The sequence below is a fragment of the Vicia villosa genome, unplaced genomic scaffold (genome assembly GCF_029867415.1).
Source record: "Vicia villosa cultivar HV-30 ecotype Madison, WI unplaced genomic scaffold, Vvil1.0 ctg.000936F_1_1, whole genome shotgun sequence".
NCBI lineage: Eukaryota > Viridiplantae > Streptophyta > Magnoliopsida > Fabales > Fabaceae > Vicia > Vicia villosa.
In genome coordinates this window covers 149,225-157,824 of record NW_026705419.1, presented here as the reverse complement: position 1 = coordinate 157,824, position 8,600 = coordinate 149,225, and the positions used below count along the sequence as shown (strand labels likewise).

General features: G+C 38.5%; 1 long non-coding RNA gene across 1 annotated transcript; it reads right to left on the bottom strand.

Moving 5' to 3' along the window:
- Positions 1-2,681: 2,681 nt before the first annotated feature.
- On the bottom strand, positions 2,682-4,039 carry LOC131632349 (uncharacterized). The gene is made up of 3 exons (XR_009292978.1): positions 3,582-4,039; positions 3,116-3,482; positions 2,682-2,911 (listed from the first exon to the last, which is right to left on the bottom strand). It is a non-coding gene; the product is annotated as an uncharacterized LOC131632349 (long non-coding RNA).
- Positions 4,040-8,600: the final 4,561 nt, after the last annotated feature.

Here is an 8,600-nt window from a genome sequence, read left to right as displayed (position 1 = left end):
AACCCAGAGTTGATTCTTATCTTTTTCCATTCAACCCAGAGTTGATGTTTGACTTTTATTCAATCCAGAATTGATCCTTTTCCCACTCACCCAGAGTTGACGGTCACCTTTTATTCAACCCAGAGTTGATGCTTATCTTTTTTCCCACTCACCCAGAGTTGACGGTCACCTTTTACTCAACCCAGAGTTGATGCTTATCTTTTGTTCAACCCAGAGTTGATTCTTATCTTTTTCCACTCAACCCAGAGTTGACGGTTATCTTTTATTCAATCCAGAATTGATCCTTTTCCCACTCAACCCAGAGTTGACGGTTATCTTTTATTCAACCCAGAGTTGATCCTTCTTTTTTCCCACTCAACTCAGAGTTGACGGCTATCTTTTATTCAATCCTGAATTGACTTCTCCTTATTCCCACTCAACCCAGAGTTGACGGTTATCTCTTTTCTTTTCCCACTCAACCCAGAGTTGATGGTTATCCTTTATCCTTTTTTCCACTCAACCCAGAGTTGATGGTTACCCCTTATTCAATCCAGAATTGATCCCTTTCCCTCTCAACCCATAGTTGATGGTTATTCCTAATTGATCATCTTTCCTCTTTCAACCCAGAGTTGAATTACCTTCTCTCAACCCAGAGTTGATGTCTACCCATTGTCTTCAACCCAGAGTTGATCTCCCTTTATCCTTCAACCCAGAGTTGACCCACGTTTCTTTTTCAACCCAGAGTTGACGTTTCCTTCCTATTTCAACCCAGAGTTGAATTACTTTCTCTCAACCCAGAGTTGATATTCATCTCTTGTTTTCAACCCAGAGTTGATGTTCTTACTTTCTATCTCAACCCAGAGTTGATGTCTACCCATTGTCTTCAACCCAGAGTTGATCTCCCTTTATCCTTCAACCCAGAGTTGACCCACGTTTCTTTTTCAACCCAGAGTTGACGTTTCCTTCCTATTTCAACCCAGAGTTGAATTACTTTCTCTCAACCCAGAGTTGATATTCATCTCTTGTTTTCAACCCAGAGTTGATGTTCTTACTTTCTATCTCAACCCAGAGTTGATGCCTATACCTTATCCCACTAATATCTATTTCATTTTTTGTACTCAATCCAGAATTGATGTTTACCTCCTATTCAACCCAGAGTTGACTTTCCTTCATTTTTCGACCCAGAGTCGACCCACTTTTCTTCTTCAACCCAGGGTTGAGTTTTATTTCACTTCCAACCCAGAGTTGACCTTTCTTACTCAACCCGGAGTTGATACATCTTTCCCCAGTGGACTTAATATCATATCTCATTTTTCTTCAGGCAAATTTTCAGGTTCCTTGGTATTTAATCTTCTTCTACCTCGAATGTTCGAGAGGCTAGCGCCAATCTCACTTTCAGGTTTAAGACGATTAAATAGGGGCAGCTGTTGCACCCCAAAATTTGCCCTCCTAATTTTATTCCTAATTGGCTTATGTTTCTCGTTTCATCTACATCTTAGGTCATAAATAAACTCATGCATCCATCAATCATATAAATATCTGGAGCGAGGGATCTAAGGTCTTGAAGAGTCATAGTTTTGACTTCTCTTTTTAAGACTCTCATCTTCACTCAAGGTTGCAAAATCTCCTTCATTGAAGTTTATAAAAAAACAGGTTTTATATCCCATATTTGTGGTGATTCAAAGGTTACTCTTCACTATTAATTATTGAATAAGATTCGAGATATAAATGACAAAGTGGGTTTCATGGTCTACGAAAGACACTTGATCGCTTGATTACATGGATTATTAATTGGTTTTAATGCTTACGCCAGAGGAAGAAGTGGAGTTATTCGGATTCATTTCATCAATTCAAATTAGTTCAGCTAAGTTATTTTGGACTATTTGTAAAGTATTGATAAGAGAAGAATACTGTGTTTATAAATGTCTACAAAAATCTACAAATTATGTTACACAGAAAGTCATTACAAGGAGATTACATATCACAATTCCATTACATGCCACATTACAAGGAAAGAAGGATTCTCCTAAGGATGCTTACGTCGTGCCTTCCACTCTCCCCTCCTCAACTCAATCAGACTCATCCTTTTTAAGATATATGTTGCCCTCAAAAAATAGAGGCAGCAGATCCAGAAAATAGTTTCTGATGTGGAGTCTGTTTTGCTACAACCAGTACAAATCAACATCTGTATTCATCAATTTACAACCAGTGTGAATTCAAAAAAAAAATAATAATGTAAAGGCATTACAGCCTTGCAAACCATCACATACCATATTCAAATAATACAACAGCCAACCAATAATCCTTCTAACCTATAACTAACATCAGCCCATACTGTTCAAGGTGCATACATACAGCATTATCATTAAGGAAAATCCAAATTTCTAAACATACATCTACATCTAGACACCAACAGTCCATCCACACATTTCCAAAAAACAGTGCCTCTACATCAATTACCAAAACACTTCCATTCAAGCCCTTCATTTGCATCGAAGTCGTCCGCCATCCGACTGTGCGTCTTGCTACACTCATGTTCAAATTGCGCCATGAAACTTAGCCTGCTGCTAATAGCATCCTGCAAAAAAAAAAAAAAAGGAAAACCCTGCATTAGTTCAGAAAAGAAAACCACATTCAGATTCAGGCTTTTTCAAACCAGTCCCTACACGACTACCATCCAGACCTATCATATATAACACCGATTCCATGATACAATGTCATCACACATTCACAAGATATCTGTCTGCATCACCAAGGCATTCAATGATTCAACTCAAGTTCAACACGGTTTATCAAAGCAACAAGTCAGTTTGCAAAGGATGTCCAGCCCATCTATATTCAGTCTAAAACTAATTCCCTAACTTTCAAACATGGTCCCTAGCAGAACTTTCAAGCAGCAGTTAACTGACCCATGCTCCTATCAATCCATACCCTGCATCAATACATACAAAAATCAGTCCAAACAGCATTCAAATAGTTTCTAATCATCAACCCTGCAATATCTATACCACACATCCATTCACTATGCTACCATTCAACCATTTACAGTCCATAACCAAAACAGTAGCCAAGCAAAACTAGTCCATAAATATACAATTTAAAACAGAGTCCCACATTCAAGAAACTGAAAAAATACCTTGCAAGCTATAATGCTGAGTCCCACATCTAAGGATTCCTAATGATCACCCAATGATTGCTCCTATAAATAGTCAGCTCCACCCACCTACAATGGACCTAAGCACTATCAGTCTTCATCATTGTCTCGCTTGCAGACTTTGAAGGAAGAAGGGTAGAGCCCCAAAATCTTCACAATCCTCTTCGCCAATTCTCAGAACCTCTAGCTTCAACCTCCTTCACGCCATTTCTCCACCACAACTCCATCTTTCTCACAAAATTCTCTTCGCCATTTTCGGATCCCTTCATTCACCTTCCTCAAACTTCATCTTCTTCTCACTCATCTTCAAACTCTGCAACCTCAAATCTTCATCGAATTAACTCCAAACCTGCACCTCATCATCATCACTATCACAAGCCAAATCCTAAATCCACACATAACAGAATTGAAGAAGAAAATTAAAGAAGGAGAAGAAAAGGATCAACACCTGAAAATTTCATCATCGTCAATCCATAATCAGCACAATCCTTCGATCCCCCTCTACCTCAGTTATTCAAGTCACACTGCCTCTTCAAGAATCCTCCATCATACTACGATCCATACATAAGTCCGCAGACCTCAATCTTCCTCACAACCTCGCTTTCGTATCGCCTCGACATCACTGCAAATTCTCCAAGAACGAGCCTCATCCAACTTTCATCTCAGCATCACAACCATCGGCGTCACTCTTACTCTTCACCTTCAATCGACCTCATAACAACCTCCATTCGCACATCATCGCCATTAATCAGCAGAAGAAATCAAAAGAGGAAAAGACCGCGAGAGAGAAGAAGGTCACCGGAGAAAGAGAGCCGCCGCCGTTTCACGTTTGAGGGAGAGAGAGAGCCGCCGTCGAGTCCATAGAGGCGAAGAAAGAGACGAGGGCTGCAAGAGGAAGTTCAGAGGTCACTCATAATTTAACCTAATTTCCTCTTCTACTTGCGTTATCTGTTTTATTCATTCCGTTGTTTTTTTTTTAAAGTCTGGAAACACTGAAATGAATCAAAACAATAAAAAGTCCTTGGGCCGTATTACTTGCCACACCCCCATTCAGGCCCATAGCGTCATCTTTTGGCCAAACAAAATACTGCAAAAAAACTCTGCGGGCCAATACCAGCGGGCCTGCCCCCAGCTTCTCTTCACACTCATATTTTCACACCGCACCCCCCTGTTCTCTTGTTTTCAATTTAATTTTAATTGTTTTTTTACTAATTTCTTTTAGTAACTAAACCAATTCCTTCTCTAATATTTAGACTCTTAATCCAATTTTTGACATAAAAAATAATCAAAAGAAAGATATTAGTTTAGGCTAATTTTCTTTTAATTTCTTTTGTTCAAATTAGAATTCAATTTCTTTCAAATCAATAATCATAAAAAATATTAGTTTTAGACTATTTGATTTTTAGTCTTTTTACTTGACTTGTAATTCCCTTTCTCTCATAAAAATCAACATAAAAAAATAGTAGTATCTTACTTCATTTTTGCACTATATTTTGACTTGTTACTTCATACTTGTGTATAATTTTGTGCCATTGTATCCTTATTCAATTTTGCTCATGATGTGACTTTATTTTCATGTTCCTTTATTCCTAACCTTTAGGTAGAAACCATGACAACATTAGGACTTAGAAATTCCCTTCATACTTAGGCTAGTTTCTTTTCCTTTTCAACTTTAAAACACTTAACAAATGCTTGATTTTAATCCCCATAAAAAATACAAAGAAAACACTTAAAACACTAATAAACAAAGTGAAAATCTTAAAAAGGGAATGGAAGCTTGTAACTTCTCTTGCTTAAGGGATGTTCGAGTGCTTGGAGCTCCCTTGCTTAAGGGTTCCATTCAGGCGTAAGTTCCCAACCTCTAAAAAACACAAACCAAAGAGTAACTCGAGTTTCCCTTGCTTAAGGGATTTCCTCGAAACGCTCAAAATCTTTCTTCTCTCTCTTGCCTCAGAGGCATTCTTTCTCTTGCCTTCAGGGCATTCTTTCTCCTAATCGGACACGTTATTTCCGCTCCATTCCCAGCTTAAGACTCCAGAGGTCGAGCAGCGGAGTGCGAATGTAACTGTTCAACTAAAAAACACAAAAACAAACAAAAACTAAAGAGCCGAACTACGGCGCTCTGATTCCCGAAAGGGATACGTAGGCATCAAGTCGCGGGGCTTGAACGAGCACACATATTTATAAACCTTATTTTCCCCGTGTTTCTTTTCTTTCATTTGCATGCATTCCCTTAGTAATTAAGCTCTAGATTTATAATACACACCCTTTAGATAGCAACAAACATAGGTGGATTCCATCGAGTACGATGGGCGTGAGGGGTGCTAGTACCTTCCCCTTGCGTAACCGACTCCCGTACCCTATCTCTGGTCGAAAGACCTCGTTCTTATCCATCTTAGGTTTTCTGATATTCCTTCCCCGCTTATGGGATAAATATATTAGTGGCGACTCTGTTCATTTTTCGCGAGCGTGCGTCATTGTGAAGAGAAGAGAAAGAAGAGAAAAACAAAGAGAAGAAGAGAATTGTAGAAATCCAAACCATGCTAGAACCAATAATCTAACCAAGGTAAGGGGGTGAATCTAGTTTATCTTGATTGTATGATTCTTATAGGTTTGTTTGTTTTGTTTTGTTCTTGTTCTTGCTCTTTTCTAAATTTGACCAACAATGGTGGATTGGGTGTTTTGGTGAGTTTTGAAGTTATAAACATGATTTTGTGATGTGTATGTGTAGTATGATGATAGATATCCTCATTGATCATGTTTGTTTTTCATTTCTCCATGTTTTCTTGCTCATGAAGGAATTATTAGGTTATTGACATTTAGTGAGTGAACCATGGATCATTGATTGTTAGAATGAATATATGGCATGTATGGGTTGTGTAGGATGTGTAGGGAAGCTTATTTGAGGTTTTGAGATGATTGGGTGGGATTTTGCAGGTCTGTTGCAGAACTGATTTTTCTAGGTTTACGCAGGTCCGCTGAGCGGCCTGGGGTCCGCTGAGCGGAGGTTCTTTTGCAAAAAAATCTCTGTGAAGGTCTGCTGAGCGGAGTTTCTGCATTTTTGTCTAAATAATTTTCTGTCTGGGTCCGCTGAGCGGAGCTCAAGCGAACTGTGCGAAATATAGATTTTCCAAACTTCGTTTCGTTGTATCTTTTGAACCGTAGGTCGTTTCTACGCGCTGTTTGAAGTATTATGGGAACCCTTGAGTATGCTTTATGATAAAGAGGAGTGTGTTGGTGGTTGAATGATTTTTCGTAAATGTATTTTGTGAAATGATATTTGCTAATCAAGTATGATTTGACGGTATATGCGTGCTGTGTGAATATGAACGCCTGAGTGGCAATTTTGGTGATGTATCCATGTGGATTAATATAACCGGTGTGATGTGGATATGTGACCGAGTTATATTATTGTTGTTGTTGTTGTTGTTATGTAATCGAGTCGTTTGTATGCACAGCATAACACTTCATTACGTTAATGGCGGAATGCTATTAACAGGTGGCCTGCGGGCATTGGTTACCAGTAGGAGCTTAATGCTCGGTAACGGTATATTAGCCTGAGTGGCAAGAGGTCATCAGTGGGAGCTACATGCTCGATGACGACAGCCTGCGGGCTTCCTGAGTGGAACAAAGTCCCAGCATAATGCTTGGCAAGGTGTATTTATCATAATGACAAGGAGGAGTTTACTCCGGATTTGGTACCACATGCATATGCATAGTCGAGTCCCATTCATCATCGTCTATCTTTATAAATTATGTTATCACTCATGTGTCGCATTACTATATATATTGATTGTGGTTGACTTAGTGGATTACTTTGTTGTATGATTCTTGATGATACTTGTTGGCATTACTATATTTATCATGCTTTTCATTATGAATTATATTTGTTAGAACAAGATTTGTTCTGATCAATATTCTTAGTTTTGATGATAACAAGGATATGAATTTTGTGTGAGATAATGTGGTACTCTAATACATTGCAAGTTCCCTTTCAGGAAATATATAAAGAGTATGCACAAATCAGCGCTCAGAAGCTTTGTCTCAGAAGGTTCAGCATGCAACATCAGAACATGGTCTAGCAAGACATCAGAAGATGGTCAAGGCAGAATCAGAACATGGGTCTATGGAAGCATCAGAAGAACTTGAGATCAGAAGCAGAAGCACTGAAGCTCTCATGGTATCACGCTCAGAAGCACTTCAAGGTCAGAAGACAAGAAGATGCTATGCACCAAGCTGTTTGACTCTGATGATATTCAAACGTTTTATTCACAAACATCAGATCAGAAGAAAGTACAGGTGGCAGGCTACGCTGACTGACAAAAGGAACGTTGGAAGCTATTAAAGGCAACATCAGTAGACACAGCGTGAACAAGGCTCGAGGTAGTTGACAAAAGCGTGAAACATTAAATGCAATGCTGTACGGAACACGCAAAGCATTAAATGCTCCCAACGGTCATCTTCTCAAGTGCCTATAAATATGAAGTTCTGATGAGAAGCAAGGTTAACGATTTTGAAAAGAACCAATTCTGAAAAACTTGCTGAAACGCTGTTCAAACTCAAAGCTCAGAAACTTCATCTTCATCAAAGCTCACTACATTGCTGTTGTAATATATTAGTGTGATTAAGCTTAAACGTTAAGAGAAATATCACTGTTTTGATTATAGCTTTTCAAAAGCATTGTAAAACTCTTATTTGATTACATTAATTTGTAAGTAACTAGAGTGATCAAGTGTTGATCAGGATACTCTAGGAAGTCTTAGCTTGTGTCTAAGCAGTTGTAATTAGAGTGATCACGTGGTGGTCAGGATACTCTAAGAAAGTCTTAGCTTGTGTCTAAGCATTTGTTCCTAGAGTGATCAGGTTGTGATCAGGATACTCTAGAAGACTTAGTCGTGGGCTAAGTGGAAAACCATTGTAATCTGTTGCGATTAGTGGATTAAATCCTCAGGTGAGGTAAATCACTCCGTGGGGGTGGACTGGAGTAGTTTAGTTAACAACGAACCAGGATAAAAATAACTGTGCAAATTGTTTTTATCATTCAAGTTTTTAAACTACACTTATTCAAACCCCCCCTTTCTAAGTGTTTTTCTATCCTTCAATATTCTCACCCTTCTGCGTTAATGTTACCTACTCGTGGGTAATGGGCAGGTGATCCGCAAGTGTAGGTGATCTCTTAGTAGTCGTCCGTTTTGGTGTCGTCCGCTCGTGATACGTAATACCTAGGGGGGATCGAACACTTATTTTGTAGATGATTCTTATAGGATCCTTTTGATGTATATTTGATCCTTTGGATGTATTCGTATTATGTATTTTGGATACCTTCTCGTACGATGTATTTTGGAGGAATACGGTGGATATTATGTTTATCGATATATATATATATATATATATATATATATATATATATATATATATATATATACGAATACTGTCAAGTGTTTATGAGAATCCTTCCTCTTTGATT